Source organism: Hemitrygon akajei, chromosome 20 (assembly GCF_048418815.1).
Source record: "Hemitrygon akajei chromosome 20, sHemAka1.3, whole genome shotgun sequence".
NCBI classification, from domain to species: domain Eukaryota; kingdom Metazoa; phylum Chordata; class Chondrichthyes; order Myliobatiformes; family Dasyatidae; genus Hemitrygon; species Hemitrygon akajei.
This window is the reverse complement of record NC_133143.1, coordinates 61,804,474-61,821,715: the sequence shown is the minus strand read 5'-3', so window position 1 is coordinate 61,821,715 and position 17,242 is coordinate 61,804,474. Positions and strand designations below refer to the sequence as shown.

General features: G+C 41.2%; 1 long non-coding RNA gene across 2 annotated transcripts in view; it reads right to left on the bottom strand.

The window, feature by feature from the left end:
• The window catches only part of LOC140713848 (uncharacterized), a 102,396-nt gene that overhangs the window by 55,194 nt on the left and 29,960 nt on the right, over positions 1-17,242 (bottom strand). For both annotated transcript variants that reach the window (XR_012095750.1, XR_012095749.1), the window contains exon 2: positions 14,860-14,943. This is a non-coding gene — a long non-coding RNA (uncharacterized lncRNA). The remainder of the gene's footprint in view (positions 1-14,859; positions 14,944-17,242) is intronic.

The window sequence follows — 17,242 nt, the reverse complement described above, 5'->3', positions numbered from 1 at the left end:
AGAGGTGCAATTGAATAAAGGAAGATATTAACAGCAGAACCCTACATTCTGCTCAGCGTATAAACATGGTACAGTAAGAATGGTTTTTTGCTCGTCTCAGCTGGCAGGCTGATTCCGCTTCAGTAAAGACAAGGTACAGAAATGTCCTTTGGGTGACATTCAAAACTCGATATAAATCCTGTGCTTTATGAGACTGCAGTGCAATAAATTACTTAGCCTAATTGTAGATGTAATGAATTACCATAATTAGTCATGGGCTACATTAAATTAATCAGCATGGTACATTATTTTGCTAAATTACATCCTTGCCTTCAGAAGCCACCAGTGCAACGATCACTGTTTCTTCCAAGAGGGAATGATACCATAATGAGAAGCCTTTCTGCTCCTACAACTATGACAGGATATGAATTTTGATAGGAGACAGGAAGGCTTTTAGACACTAGAGCGTCAACTTCTGCCCGGAGAGTCTCTGGTAGTTAATGATACTTCAGTCGTCCTGCAGAGGAGCAGTGGGCTGTGTCTGAGAAGGATGGAGAAGATTCTCCTTACGTGGAAAGAATTCAGACTTAGCTAGGGCTTTAGAGCCACTAATGTAGCTGTGGAAAATGCAATTCTGGGTGATTCAAACAGAAGTATTGAATAGAAATCTGAAATAACTAGCTTACTGAGCACATCTGTAAAGATATGCATAGGGCTACAAAAATAACATCTCTTAATGTAGTAATCTGTGTTTTTCCTGGTGGGCACCCGTTTAATTAGTGCTATGAGGCTTTAGTTTTCTGCTTATCATGCACATTGTTTTCCAGCTGCACAGACGATTGCCAAGTTTTTAATGGCTTGACCCTGTTCTGTAAAACAGCAGTAAATTGCAACACATACACAGAGTGGAGGCAAAGGGCTCGTTCTTTTGGGGTTGTTTTTTACTGTCACATTTACCTGGGCTGGAGATTAATGGTCTCATGGTAAGCATCTGTCCCCTGTCTTTTGGAGAAGCCAAGAGAATCAGAATTTCATGCCATTTTTGAAAATTCTGTGACAGAAAACACTTATCCACCATTTTTGTGAAGCTGCATATCACCGCCATAGGTAGTGGGACAAGGATGCAGAAGCAAGATTTGACAGATTTGCTTAGCACAGATCCTTTGTGTTATTGTTTAATGCTTGTCTACTATTTACTATGCTTTACTATTTCAAAATACCACACACAAAATACTGGAGGAACTCAGGAGGTCAGGCAACATCTATGGAGAGGAATAAATGTTTGCTATTTTGGTTCAAGACCTGTCATCAGGAATAAAAAGGGTACAGAAACTGGAATAAGAAGGTACAAGCTAAAAGCTGCTGGTGAAGTCAGGTGGGTGGGGAAGGGGGGTGGGGTTATGAGGTAAGAAGCTGGGTGGTGATAAATGGAAAAGGCAAAGAGCCAAAGAAGAAAGGATCTGATTGGAGAGGAAGGTAGACCATGGAAGAAAAGGAAGGAGAGAGCATGTTGGGGAGGTGAGGAGAAGAGACGAGCAGAATATTTACTGTTGCAAATATAATTTACAAAATTACAAATAGTAAAAGACAGGAAACTAAAATGTTTTGATTTAATTGAAAACTACAAAATAAGATAAGCAACCTACTTAAATAAGTTTTAGTTCTTTGAGGTAAAGGTCAACTTTAATGGAACTGTATGTACATAGATCTTAGAGTATTAGAACATGGAAACAAGCCTTTCAGCCCAAGTACTCCATGCTAACCACAGCATCCTCCCTGTTAGTCCCAGTTGCCTGCTTAGTTTGGCCTATAACCTTCCAAGCCCCTCTCTTCCACATGCCTATCCAAATGCTTCATAAATGTTGCAGATCACCTCCTCTGGCAGCTCATCCCAGGCACCTCTGTATAAAGAGGTAACCTCTCAGGTCACCTTTGAATTGATCTCTTCTTGTAACTGTGCCCTATAAGTTTGGACTGTTGAATACAGGGGAAAAGGCCATGACCGTTCACCCCTCATGATATCACAATGAAGTCACTCCTCATTCTCCTGCACTGCAACAGATAAGAATCCAGAGTGATCATCTTTTCCCTATAACTCAGGCACTTTGCCCAGGCAGCATACTTGTAAGTCACTTCTGTATCCTTGACTATGCCTTTCCTATAACAGGGTGACCCTGTTGCACACAATACTTCCATGTGCCACCTCACCAATGACCTATATAACTGCAACATAATATCCCTACACCCAAGAGTTCCCAAGCTGAGCTCCACAGACCCCTTGCTTAATGGTCTTGGTTCATACCATAAAAAAGGTTGAGACCCCTGCCTAGGACGAACCTTGTTGCCCTGAGTGATGAAGGTCAGCATGCCAACCCTGTCTATTTGCACATCCAGTTGTAGCAAACTGTGCACTTGTATTCCCAAGTCCCTCTGTTCCACAACACTGGCCAGTGCCCTCCCATTCACTGTACAAGTCCTACCCTGGTTCAAAATGTTGCACCTCACACACATTCAAGTTGTAATCCATTTACCATTCCTCAATCTCCTTAACTGATCAAATTCTCTCCCTGAAAATCTCCTCACTGTTAGAGCATATTCTGGAGTTAGGGCAAATAGCAAATATTAAGTTCAACAGCAGTCATTCTTCAGATCTGAATGCGGATTGCAGATGGAATACAAAACACAGCTCAGAACAATGGGCTTGCTGGAGCTGCAGGTTTGGGGTCAATCACAAACAAAGAAACCCTCCACTTAGACCTCAAATGCTTGCACATGCATGAATGTATCCCAGAGTCCATGGGGATTAACATTCATTTTGGGTGTCTGGAGTGTGGGTGCGAAGGAGGAGAGGCGTTTGAAAATATATGTAAATCAAAGAAAGCATTGTAGTTACATTGTAACTATAGAATTATCCTGCTGTTACCTTTGAATTTTAACATATAAAAATGTCATGTAATATTGGGTCGGGAGGCCTCTTCTTCCAAGAGTGTCTCAATATGATGCCTGTTGCACATTTTTGCTGAATAAAATACTTCTATATCCGCTGGGTTCAGTGTCTTTGTTCACAGTTACAACATTTGCTATCAACAAGACCCCTAATTTAGAATCATCTACAAAGCCTGTTAAATCATGCATTCACATCCAAGTCATTTACATACATAATGAAAAGCAGAGATCCCAACATTGGCTCCTAGGACACCCCGTTAGTCACAGGCTTCCAGTCAGAGAACTGTTCTCCACCATCGATCCCTGCTTCCTATCCATTGAGTCAATTCTGAAACTACCTTGTTAGCTCCCCCCCTTAATCCCATGCAACCTAATCTTTCAGATCAGCCTACCATGTGGGACCTCATCAAAGAATTTACCAAAGTCCATACAGACAACATCTACTCCCTACCTTCGTCCATCCCATTAGCTACCTCTTCAAAAAAGCTCCAAAAGATTCCTCAAATGGAGGGGAGGGGCTTGGAAGGTTATGGACTGAACTAAACAGGCGACTGGTGCTAGCAGGGAGGATGCAGTGGTTAGAATGGACCATGTGGGCTGAAGGGCCTATTTCCGTGTTGTAATACTCCATGACTAAGATCTATGTAAGGTTCCATAATATCCAAGTGATGGTAGATCTTGTCCCTCAGAACTCCCTCCAATTACATCCAAACAATAAAGACAAGCTCACCAGCCTGTATTTCCCTTGCCTGTCCATTCTATTGTTTTAAATTCCTGAAGTAAAACCCAAGATTCAACTTTCCTTGATGTTTCTATATTCTTTGCTGCTTCAGCTTTTTCAGTTTGAACCCAATTCAGTGTATCCACTCTAATATACACTTTTTCCGTCCCTGAACTGTCTGTTATGATCTAGTTAAGATATAGACCAGTACCACACAGGATGAGGCCTTTCAGCCCACTAAGACAACCGGGATGTCAATCTAAACTAATCGTATCCGCCTTCCATTTCCTTATATTTCTTAACTGTTCATATATTTCATAGCCATTGCTGTTGATCTGTTTCTATCACTTTCCCTGGCCCTACCAGTTCCAGGCACCTACCACCATCTATGTACAACAACCTCCTTTGAACTCTCCCTTTTTTTTTAATACCTTAAACCAATGTTTGCACTCTAGTATTTGACATTTCCATCCAGAAAAGAAATTACTCTGACTATCCACCCTATCCATGCCTCTCATCATTTTAAATACTTAGATCAGGTCACCTTTCAGCCCCCTATGCTCCAGTGAGATACAATGCAGAACAGGCCCTTCCCACCCAATAAGCTACCCACTGATTTACCCCTAGCCTTATCACAGGACAATTTACAATGACAAATTAACCTCCTAATTGGTACATCTTTGGACTGTAAGAGGAAACTGGAGCACCCAGAGGAAACCCGTATGGTTCATGGCAAGAATATACAAACTCCTTACAGACGGTGAGGAAATTGATCTCTAAACTCTGGAATGCCCCGAGCTGTAATAGCATTGCACTAAACTTTATGCTTTCTGGCTCCCCCTAAACAATCCAAAGTTTGTCCAACCTCCCCTTATATTTAATACCTTCCAATCCAGGCAACATGCTGGTGAGTCTGATGAACATCTAGGTTGAAGAGCCACTAATTCCCTTTAACCATCTTGAACCAACTTCCAAACTCCTGATTATTACAGTTTAGTAATACTATGACCACCCTAACCAAAATAGACTTAATATTTTTTGTTCTAATTATGATATCTTGTAAAAATAGCTAATGTTTTTCTTGTGAGTGCTGTTGACATGATGCCATGTGCCTGCAATGTTGGTGTAAGTCAGTATTTCATCACATCTAGCATTCAGGTACTTGAGGTTAAACAATACGCTCAACTTTGATGTTTTAAATTTGAACATCCTCTGCACCATCTCCAAAGCTTCCATGTACTTCCTAGGGCACACAATCCTCCAAATGTGTCCTTTCTAGAAGCCAGTTTTCTGGAGAAACTGCCAACTTTAATACTCAAGAGCTAATCAACTACTTATTCTGTGCACTCACGCCCTGATAACCAGTTTCCTTGACTGCCATGTTAGCAGATTGTATTTATGGCACTCAATATCAATGCAGTTTATTCTGAAAGCTCAGATTTAATTAATTATATAAGGTATGTCACATCCGGAATTATTTCCAGGTAGCAGACGATTTCCTTCCAAGTCAAGTAGCTTTTTATTGTCATTTCAACCATAACTGCTGGTACAGTACACAGTAAAAATGAGACAACGTTCCTCCAGGACCGTGGTGCTACATGAAACTACACAAAACTACACTAGACTACCTGAAACAACACAAAACTACATTAGACTTCAGACATACACGGGACTATATAAAGTGCACAAAACAGTGCAAGACAGTACAATAATTAATAAACAGAACAATAGGCACAGAAAAGCGCAAATTACAATATAATAATAAAAAATGTAAATATAAATATAAACGTTTTAGCAGGAAATGAGAAAGAAATTAGCACAAATTGCAAAGGGAATGAAGTGGTGTTCGGGGGGGGTGTGTGTGTGTGTGTATAAAAACATGGTGTCAAAGTAGACTGGGAATTGAGGAGTCTAGTGGCTTTGGGGAAGGAACTGTTACACATTCTGCTAGTGAGAGCCTGAATGCTTCGATGCCTTTTGCCAGAAGGCAGGAGGGAGAAGTGTGTGTATGAGGGCTGCTTTGATGTATTGGGAAATCACATACTAGGCAAGTTACAGCAGTGGTTTGCCATTGCCCTCTGCCGGGTGAGCTTTTTTTTACGATATCACCAGCTCTTTAATGGGAGCCGGCTGGATTCGAACTCGGGACCTCTTGCCCCGAAATCCAGCGCTGATGCCACCAGCCTGCCCAATTAATTATATACACTACTTAAAATGAGAATTGGTTCCTTAAGGTTGTTATAGCCAGGGGTGGTAGTGGGGATAAGCTCCCACTACCTCTTAAATGCTCCCAATGGCTAACATCTCAAACAGCCTCTGATAACCAAGTCCAGCTTCTGGTCTTCCCATGAGGCTTAACGCCAGCAGAGCATTATCTACTAACAGCAAAAGGGGCAAAGGTGGGCTACTGGTGCCCTAAAACTGGTTGCTTTGGGCAGATAAGTCTCGTCAGCCATGCTTGGCAGCTCATCTTGGAGAAGGAAAACTCCGATCTCAAACCTCCGGTGCTTTGCGGCCATGACCCACTCATGGGGAAGGTTTCAGGAGTAAATCCTGAGGGAAGGTTCTGGAGCTGGAGTCCCTAAGGCTCCACTGAGTTCAACGCTGGCTGGCAGCTCCTGCATCGCTGCAACTGATCATATCCAAATAGTCCCACTTTACCACAGAAAATAATACAGCTCGGCATTTAGCACCATCATCCCCTCAAAACTAAACAGTAATCTTCAAGACCTGGGCCTCAATATTCCCTTGCGCAATTGGATCCTGGATTTTCTCACCTGTAGACTCCAGTCAGTTTGGAATAGCAAAAATATCTCCATCAGCACAGGAGCACCGCAGGGGTCTGTACGTAGACGACTGCTCTGCTCACCTTACACCTGAGACTGTGTGAAGTACAGCTCCAGCACCATATACAAATTTACTGATGACACCACTGTTGTGGGCTGTATCAAAGGGGGTGATGAATCAGCATCCAGGAGGGAGATTGTAAACTTGGCTGAGTGGTGTAGTAACAACATCTCACTCGATAACAATAAGACCAAGGAACTGATTGTACACTTCAGGAGAGGGAAAGCAGAGGTCCATGAGCCAGCAATCAGAGGATCAGAAGTGGAGAGAAACATAGAAAACCTACAGCACAATGGCCCATAAAGCGGAGCCAAGCATGTCTTTACCTTAGAAATTACCTTGGGTTAGCTCTAGCCATAGCCCTCTATTTTTCTGAGCTCCATGTACCTGTGCAGGAGTCTCTTAAAAGACGCTATCGTATCCACCTCCACCACCGCCACCGGCAGCCCAACTGAGAGGGTCAGTGATATTAAACTCCTCTGTGTCACTATCTCAGAGGACCTGTCCTGGACTCATAAATATTCTTGCAAAGAAAACACGACAGTGCCTCTGCTTCCTCAGCAGTATGCAAAGGCCCGGCATGTCATCGAAAACCTTGGCAAATGTCTGTAGGTGTGTGGTGGAAAGTGTGCTGACTGGCTGCATTATGACCTGGTGTGGGAACAACATTGCCTTTGAGCAGAAAATCCTACAAAATGTAGTGGATCTGGCCCAGTATATCATGGGTAAAACCCTCCCAACCATTGAGCACATCTACATGAAACGTTGCCGTAGAAAAGAAGCGTCCATCATCAAAGATCCTCCACCCAGGCCATGGTCTTTTCTCACTGCTGCCATCAGGAAGAAGGTACAGGAGCCTCAGGACTCACACCACCAGCTTCAAGAATAGTTACTACCCCTCAGGCATCAGGCTACACTCATTTAAGGACTCTGTTATATTGTTATTTCATGCTCATCATTTATTGCTATTTATTTATATCTGCAATAGCAGTTTGTTTACAGTTACCTGTTCCTGATGTTTACAATTACTGTTCTATAGATTTGCTAATTATATCCGCAGAAAAAGCATCTCAGTGTTGGCTGTGGTGACATCTATGTACTCTGATAATGAACTTCACTTTGAACTTTCTTTGAACTTTGGACCGTAATAAACGAGTAGAATATATTGTGCCACTAAAGTTGTAGAACTTTCTCCGCAGTGATGAAAGTTAGAGTTTGTCCAAAAGAACCATTTATTCAAAATTTTAATTAAATCGTTAAGTAGTGAGATGCACAACTGTTAAGAAGAATTTAGAATTATCACCAGAAGCATATAAGTAAAGGCTGAATGTCAATTTTTGAGGAGTCTATTAGAAAATGGAATGCAGTAGTGTTTGGCTACTAAAGCCAATTCATTTTCTGTGATTTGGAGAAAATCAGACCAGAACTCATTATATCAAAACACGTGGGTAAAGAGTTTAGAAATATCACGGATAGCTTTGATAAGGACCTGATTCCAGCTGAGATATGAGTTATAATGTTGTTGTCCATCTAGAAATTGATATCTCTTTAACCTTCTCTTCCAACCTGTATCATTTTAATATGTCAATAATCAAATTAAACTCATGACCCTACAAAAGCCACAGATATGGAAGTAAATAGCTATATCTATTCACATGTTAGCTGTTAATTGGAAAGCATAACTGACTGATGAATTTATGTTTAGACTCCACAGTATAAAAACAATGCATAGGCCATTCAATCCTTTGAGCACAACTTTTTAAAAATAAAAAATTGAAGGCATTAATTTTAAAGGAATAATGCAAGACTGAAATAAAATTGAAAGCCATTATTAGATCATGGAATTCTGCATGGTCATTCCCAGCATACTGTGTATGAAGTTAATTTGGGATAGAAAGGAAGAAACATGTCAAGGAAAACATTGAATTGACTCTAATGGCCCTTTTCTTATTCTCTATGGTGTAACTGTTGAACTATTATAAGTAGGTTGTGACTTTATTGTAGTTTTAATTGAACTATTAAGCAATACTGGAATACCTATATTCCTGAATGAACCAATGAAAAATATTTTGCTCTTAAGTTTGAATGGTCCAGTCTCTAATAATGCAATTTTAGTTCATGTTCAAATTCCTCTAAGTGCTCTGGTTTCTTTCCACATCCCAAAAAATGTACGTGTTAGGGTTGGTAAATTGTGGAAATAAGACTATAAAACGTAGCAGCAGGATTAGGTTATTCAGCCCATCGAGTCTGCTCAGCCATTTCACCATTTCCCTCTCAACCTCATTCTCCTACCTTCTCCCCATAACCTTTCACACCCTAACTAATCAAGAAGCTATTAGCCTCCACCTTAAATGTGCCAGTGACCTGGCCTCCATAGCCACTTGTGGCAATGAATTCCACAGGTTCTCCACCCTCTGGGTAAAAAATAAATGTTCCTCTATTTTGAGGCTGTGCCCGCTGGTCCTAGATTCTTCCACCAAAGAAAACATCCTCTTCTCATCGCTGCAGAAACATGGTGACACTTGTGAGCTGCTCCCAGAACGTCCTCAGACCGAGCTGGCCATTGACGCAAACAACGCATTCATTGCATGTTTCTACGTTTCGATGCAAATAAAGCTCATCTTTAAACAAAGTTCATCTCATAAACAAGCCTGCGACTTATGTCCCTCAAATTCGAGAATAACTGCTCCCGTTTCTCTGCAAACACACATATGGATAAGATGCCGCTACCTGTGCTACTGCTCTGTATCTACTTAGTGCAGTATCTACTTCTTGCTGGGCAGCTGCACATCCCCCGTAATAAATGGACTCTTTTTTAGGTGTGAAAGTCTAAGCCATTGTGTTGTCCTGGTCTTGCCTTGTGTCCAGACATCTTTGCTCCTGTTTCTTGCAATGAAGAGGTTTTCCTTCTTAACTACTTACATCCTTGCATGTTTTCTTCCATTGCTGGTCTCTGAGGTTACCTAGATCACTATCACTATCAAATTTTCCCAGCTTGGCACCACTCTAATACAATTCTGCTTCCAAAGTAGATAATACACATCTATGTTATAACCGTGATTCACACACAACTTGCTGAAGGAACTCAGAAGGTCAGGCAGCATTTATGGAGACGAAGGGTTTTGGCATCATACATTAACTGAGATCTTCTCTCCATAGGCGTTGCTTGATCTGCTGAGTTCCTGTGTGCGTTCCCTGGATTTCCAGCATCTGCAGAATCTCTTGTGTTTATAACTGTGCCTGTCATTCCCAACTTGTCTAAATCCTTGAAGCCTCTTTGCATTGTCCACACAGCTCTCAATCCTACCCAATTTCATGCCTCTGGCTTTTGGTTCCCTCATTCAAATCACTGATACATATTTTGACTGGCTGGGGTCCAAGCACCAATGCCCACAGTGCCTCACTAATTAAAACATGGCAACCCAAGAAAATCACATTTACATTTGCTGTCTGTCAACCAATTCACAATCCAGGGCAATATTTTACTCCTGATCCCAAGTGTAATGTGTGTTTCAAAGTACATGTGACAAATAAGGATAACCTTTATCTTAACTTTTTCTAACATTGCACACAGACCTCTTGTGGATTTTATCCAAGACATTCTGAACAATCCAAGCACACCTCATCCACTCGTTCTCCCTTACCGTTTCTACCAGATAGATCCTCAAAAAAGTCCAAATTGTTTGTCAAACAATTTTTGTTTCATAAATATGCTTTGACTTACTAGAATTGTGAGGACAGATTGTACAAGATGAGCAAGATGTAGACGATAATGCCATTATTCTCAACTTCCTTGGTCTGACATTAAATAGTAGGTGGCACGAAATCCAGGAGTGGAGAATTATTTGCCTGCTGCTGACTTATGTGGGAAATTCTGACCAAACTGTCTGCATATTGACTACAGGGCTCTTCGACCTCTCAGTGGATGTGGACCCCAGTTTCAATAAAGGCAATGCACCTCTGACACTTAGATCAAATGAACTAAGTCCATGTGTAATGCTGGTACAGTACTATAATGCCCAGTAATACTGTTGTATTTGTATATGCACTTTATATCAACTTGTATATCTACAGAATACGTTTTATCTCTTAATATTACTGTGTTAATATTATTTTATGTGTTGTGTGTGATGCTGTGTTTTAGAGCAGAGGAATGGTGTTTTGTTTAGCTGCATACATGTGTACAGCTGAACGATAATCAACTTGAACTTAAGCAATGCATTGAAGGTCTGAAAAGGAGCTATGCACATTATCATCACCATTGCTCACCTACACAGTTTCTACGGAAAAATCATGGGCTTCAGCACACACTGTAGTTCAGCTCAGCCCTAACCCCACTTCCTTGCTCCCTCAACAAAAACTGAAAAATCCTTTCATTAGCAAGAACACGGCCAATCAGGAAGAAAAGTTGATGCTGAACGGAAAGCTGACCCGACGAATAAACAAAGTGGGGTCACAATCGACACAACTTGTATATCATGAAACTGACACAAAATGCTGGAGAAGTAAGACAATAAGTCACAGGAGCATCTATGGAGAGGAATAAAGAGTCAATGTTTTACATCATTTCTGGCCAAGACCTTCTAAAGGGATGCCCTATTGTTCTGAGGGTGTGCCCTCTTGTCCTCAACACTCGTACTATTGGAAACACCCTCTCCACATCCACTAGACCTTTCAATATTCAGTAGGTTTCAATGAGATACTCTACTCCCTCATTTTTTTTCCAAACTTCAGCAATCACAAGCCCAGAGCAATTAAAAGTTCCTGATACATTAACCCCTTCATTCCTGGGATCATTCTCATGAACCTCCCCTGCCAGCACAATAAACTTAAATCTCTTTTGATCAGGCTTGAGCACATGAGCATACTGAAATGCACGTTGACATACAAAAGCTTGCATTTAAAAACAGATTTCCTTCTCCAGTACTTCCTTTTGTAAGATAAGGGGCCCAAAAATGCTCACAATACTCTGTATATGCCTTATAAAGCCTCAGCAAATCAGGCAGGATCCATGGAGGGAAAAAGCAGTCGATGGTTCAGGCCAAGAGCCTTGATCAGAACTTTTATGTGATGATGTGTAATAGCACTGTGGTGCTACAATGTGCAAAGCTGCTGCTTCGCAGTGTCAGAGAGTCAGATTCAATTCTGACATCAGGTGCTGCCTTTGAGGAGTTTGCATGTTCTCCATGACTCCCACAGCTCAAAGACGCACAGGTCAGCAGGCTAATTGCCCCTGTTGCTAATTGCCCCTGGTGCTCAGGTGAGCAACAGATCCTAAAGTGAGTCATTGAGAATGTAGGCTTAGTGCGAACGGACGATATGTACTCAGTGGGCCTGTTTCCAGACTGCATCTCTCTATGATTCTATGACCCAATACCAGACAATTTAATGGTTTGAGAAGAACAAAATAAGGAAGTTTTGTGAAAACTTACACAAACCAGAACTGTGCTTTAGACGCTACATGAAGATTGATTTCAGCTTCCCTATGGTACAATTAAATGATTATTTTAAACCACTGCATAAGATTCATCACTATTAAAGTAACAGGCCTGCTCGGCCTTTTAAATCCCTTCCATGTGGCTACATGTCGTTATTTTATGCCTTCTTCGTGGACTCAAGTCACTTAAGAACTGAAGTGAGGAAATGCGGCAAATCCCAGCAGAGGAGTATTCTGGCGGGGGGGGGGGGCTAGGATTATTTTATTCATCCTCAGGACATTTTGGCACAATTAACACAACTGTACCCATTTAAGGGGACCTGGAGTCACATATAACCTGGACAGGGTCATATTTCTTTCTCCACAATCTGGCCATTTTATGTTCACCATTACAGACTTTTTATTCCAGTTTTATTTAATTACTAGAAATAAAATTCTCATACCTTGTGGGATTTGAGTGCCTGCCTCTGTGTCAACAGTTAAGCTCTCTGGATATTAGTCCAGTAACTTAACCACCAAGCTACCTTATCCATCCCTGTTTGTTCTTGAACCTACTTGTGTTCCACACCTAGCCCGCAGAAGATCGCTGTGGTTCACCACTGCCATCTTTATTGTGTAGTGAAGAGTACAGGCTGTAACACGGCCTGGTATGGAAATACCAATGCCCTGGAACAGAAAATCCTACAAAAAGGAGTAGGTACAACCCAGTCCATCATAGGTAAAGCCCTCCCCACCACTGAACACTTCTACATAAAGCATTGCTGCAGGAATTGTATGCTCTTATGGTCAATGTGGTGGAGTTATTACAGCAATGCCTTATCAGAGCAGCAGATCAGTACTCCAAGGACTGATGTCCTACTTTCACTCAATCCACTCCAATTTATACACACTTATTCTACATGGTTCCTTAATGTTGTCATAGCCAGGGGTGGCAATGGGGATAAGCTGCCACTACCAGGGGTGTAGTGTTAAGCTGGAGCGCACCCGGCACATCTTTAAGAAAAAAGCCGAACTAAACAAGCTAATTAATTAGGTGCCGGCCAGGGTGATTTGAGTATCATAGAAACTGCTGATCTACTGGGATTTTTATGCACAACAGACTCTGGAGTTTACAAAGAATGGTGCCAAAAGCGAGTGGATTTAACAAGATGTTTTTGCTCACAGAACAGCCACTCGCTGGATTTTTTTTCTGTTTTTGGCGCCGTTCTTTGTAAACTCCAGAGTCTGTTGTGCTCAAAAATCCCAGTAGATCAGCAGTTTCTACGATACTTAAATCGCCCTGTGCGGCACCTAATTAATTAGCTTGTTTAGTTCGGCTTTTTTTCTTAAAGATGTGCCGGGTGCACTTTGGCTAGCACTGCACCCCCTGCCCGCTTCGCCATTAAATGCTCCCAATGTCTTACATCTCAAATAGCCTCTGACGACCAAGTCCAGCTCCTGGCCTTCATATGAGGCCTGGTTACGAAGCCCAGCTGCTACACCCATTCATGGAGAAGGCTTCAGGAATGAACTCTGAGGAAAAAAACTGTGCTGGAGCCCCAAAAGCAGACCTATATCGAGTTCAATGTTGACTGGCAACTCCTGCTATGCCGTTGGTGCCAAACTGTATCAGTCTCGGCCATTTCTTTGGATTCACAGCTGCGTGGAGAGGGGGAGCTTGCTACCCGGGCAACAGCTTGCTCTCCACATCGTACTGCCCTGGCTTGCATATCAGGTGGACAGCTGGGACGCAACATCCATGGCCGAATTATGTATATAATTTATAGCTTTTTTATGTATTGCACGGTACTGCTGCCGCAAAAAAAAAAGCAAATTACATGACATATGCCAGTGATATTAAAACGGATTCTGATTCTGAGCAGACCCAGTCAGTCCCACCATCAACACCTGAGTTCCAAGGCAGCTCTGTCAAAGGAAGAGATTAGCAAATGGAAAGAGCCTCCTTGGGAAAAGTGTGAATCCACAATGGGGAAACCAGCATTCAGAATAGCATTGGGAATTCGCAGTTCTTTCATCTGGAGCACATAGAAAGAATCGCAGTGCAAGTGGTTGAAGGAAAGTGTTGGTAAGATAAATGCCAGCACGCAAACTGATCAATCCTCCTTTCCCACTTCCTGACAAGCGCCTCCTGTCCCACCTGGGGCAGAGTTAATGGATCCCTTATTGGCCTCATCGTTCAGCTTAAAGCCCACAGAACGAGAGAACCAAGGGACTCTCCTTTAGACAAGAACAGCCAAAATATTTTATGTTTAGGCTACTGAATACTGGCTGCAGTTTCACCGAATACTAATCAGATGTGATATACTTGTTTACCATATTCTGCAAAAATATTGGAAGAAAAAGTAGCTCCTGTGAGCTTAATGCTTAGAGCACTGCTCGGCAGCACACGAACAGGCTTTACAGCCCGTCTAGTTCATGCCAAACTATTCTTCTAAATATTCCCCTCAAATTTTTTATCTTTCACCCTTAATATATCACTTCTGGTTCTAGAATCACCCAACCTCAGTGGTGAAAAGCCATCTTGTAGTTAACCCTGTCTATACCCCTCATACTTAGTATACCGCTATCAAATCTCCCTTCATTTCCAATGTGACAGGATGTTAATTTTGGCTCAATTTAGAATTATGATCTGAAGAAAGCAGCATCCATCATCAGGGACCACCACCACACAGGTCATGCTCTCTTCTCACTGCAGCCATCAGGAAAAAGTACAGGAGCCTTAGAACTCACACAGTTATTACCCATCAAGCACCAGGCTCATGAACCAGTGGTGATAACTTCATTGCAATTCACTTACCTCATCACTGAGATGTTCCCCTAACCTATAGATTCACTTTCAAGGAATCTTTATCTCATGTTCTCAGTACTTATTGCTTATTTACTTATTATTATTGTTATTATTCACTTTTGTATTTGTACGGTTTGTTACCTTTTGCACATTGGTTGTTCGTCTGTTCTGATGGGTGTGGTCTTTCATTGAATCTGTTGTGGTTCTTGGATTTGCTGAGTGTACCTGCAAAAAAAACAAATCTCAGGTTTGTATATGGTAACTCGTATGTACTTTAATAATAAACTTAATTTGAACTTTGAACTTTTGTATAAAATTAGTCAAAATCATAGGAATTAAACAATAATTCCTTCAGTAATTATTGAATGTAGACAATTAAAAAATCAATTCAATATCTATATAACTGTGTTCTACAAAACTAACCTACACAAATAACATTAAAATAATTTAACATTAATTTTAATTTGCTTTAGTTTTGAATACTTAAAGTATTTTAATTTCTTAATAAAATAAATTCTACTGTAAATATGCAGAAACCACATGCACAATGAAAGCATTGAGAAAGGGCTAAAGGATTCTTTTTGGGAGCTGAACAATCCAAATGAGAGCCTCATGTCAATCGGTGTGGTCAAGTGAGGTTCGAGCACTGTGCTAATTACAAGCTTTGGAACAGGAAGTCAGAGCTGCTTGCCAATTGACCTGTTTGTTAGAGCAGGGGCTTGAAGAAAAGCTGTCACTTACAAAGGAGGTGCTTTCTCAAATTAATCATTTTCAGAACCATAAATAATGAAGCGTCCTCGTGCCAGCACTGGTTTGCATTTGATCTCTTAACCTAAAATGTTGGCGTGTGGAACTTGGCCAGCAAGCTGGAGATGACCTCTCCAATGAGATGCATATTGCTGCTAATTGGTGTGTAACCAGCATGTTACACAACCATTATAATTATAGAAAAACTTCAGCCGACAGCTGACTTGCTTAATGTTACATTGGCTGATATTTGCTTGTTAACTCTGGAAGGTGAGTGACAATCTCCATACTTTATCTGCAGAATACCAGTGTATTACTGTTACCTTTAACTGTTGGCTTCCGGACAACTGCACACAACCTACATTTAACTCATCAGCACAAAAGGCTGCCTTACACTTGATTGACGATAATTAGTTTCCAACGGCCTTCTGATGCATAAATATATGAGCGTGCAGCAAAGTCAATCCCAGACCTGATCTTTCCCTTTGAAACTGAAGTGTATTGATTTTTAGTTTTTTTTAAAAATCACGTCAATGATTTGTTTCTAGTCACCATTACAAGGCGGCTAACAACAAATTGAACATTTCAGTACTGCAGGATCTCGTCGGAAAATTATTCTAATGAAATTCGAATGCAGACACATAATGTTTAAATGCTTTGGCTGATCATTGCCAAGAGAACATAGAGCAGTACAGTGCAGAAGGTTATCATAGGTTACAGTGAGATATTCATTACAATGGTTTGTATATGAGGACATAGAACATTATAGCACAGTACAGGCCCTTTGGCCCACTTTGTTGTACCAACTCTTTGATCTACTCTAAGATCAACCTAACCCTTCCCTCACACTTAGCCGTCCATTTTGCTATCATTCATTTGAATATGAGCTTATTTAAATCTTACATTCGTTCCACAACATAACGAAGCAAAAATCTTCACATTATGACTCCGTTGCAATGTACAGACATGTGAATTTAAGAGTCTAATGGCTTGCAGAAAGAAGCTGTCCCGGAGCCTGTTGGTCCTGGCTTTAATGCTGCGATACTGTTTGCCCGACAGAAACAGCTGAATCAGTTTTTATGGTTGGGGTGACTGGTGTCCCCAATGATATTCCAGGCCTTCTTTATGGACCTGCTGCTATAAATGTCCTCATTAGAGAAAAGTTCACATCCACAGATGTGCTGGGCTGTCCGTACCACTCTCTGCTGTGCCCAGCGATCAAGGTTGGTGCAGTTCCTGTACCAGGTGATGATACAGACAGTCAGGATGCTCTCAGTGCCTCTGGAATGAAGATGAATGGAAACAGAGAAGAGAGAAAATTTTGGGACTGAATTACAAGATATTGCTGAAGCAAAGTAGTAGATGCTGAAAACTGGAGATTGCTGGAAAAACTCAACAGATCAAACTACAAACATGAGACAGTCTGCAGATGCTGGAGTTCCAGAGCAATGCAAAAGGTATTAAGAATTTGCTGTGCTGCGTTGGCACGATATGCAATAAAGTAACAACATTAAGCAATTATAAAGAGTAAAGAATTATATAAAAATAATGTTAATAGTATGGAATAAAATGTGTATAAATACCAGAATGTCAAAAGAATAAAAGAAACCGATCTTCTATTATCACCAAATGCTGGAGAAACTCAGCAGGTCTGGAAATGAATGAACAGTCTGGTTGGTAAGGAAGTGGAAAGACACCAGAATAAAATGGTGGCTCTGGGGAAGAAGGAAAGCTCAAAGTTGATAGGTGAAGCCAGGTAGGTAGGAAAGGTAAATAG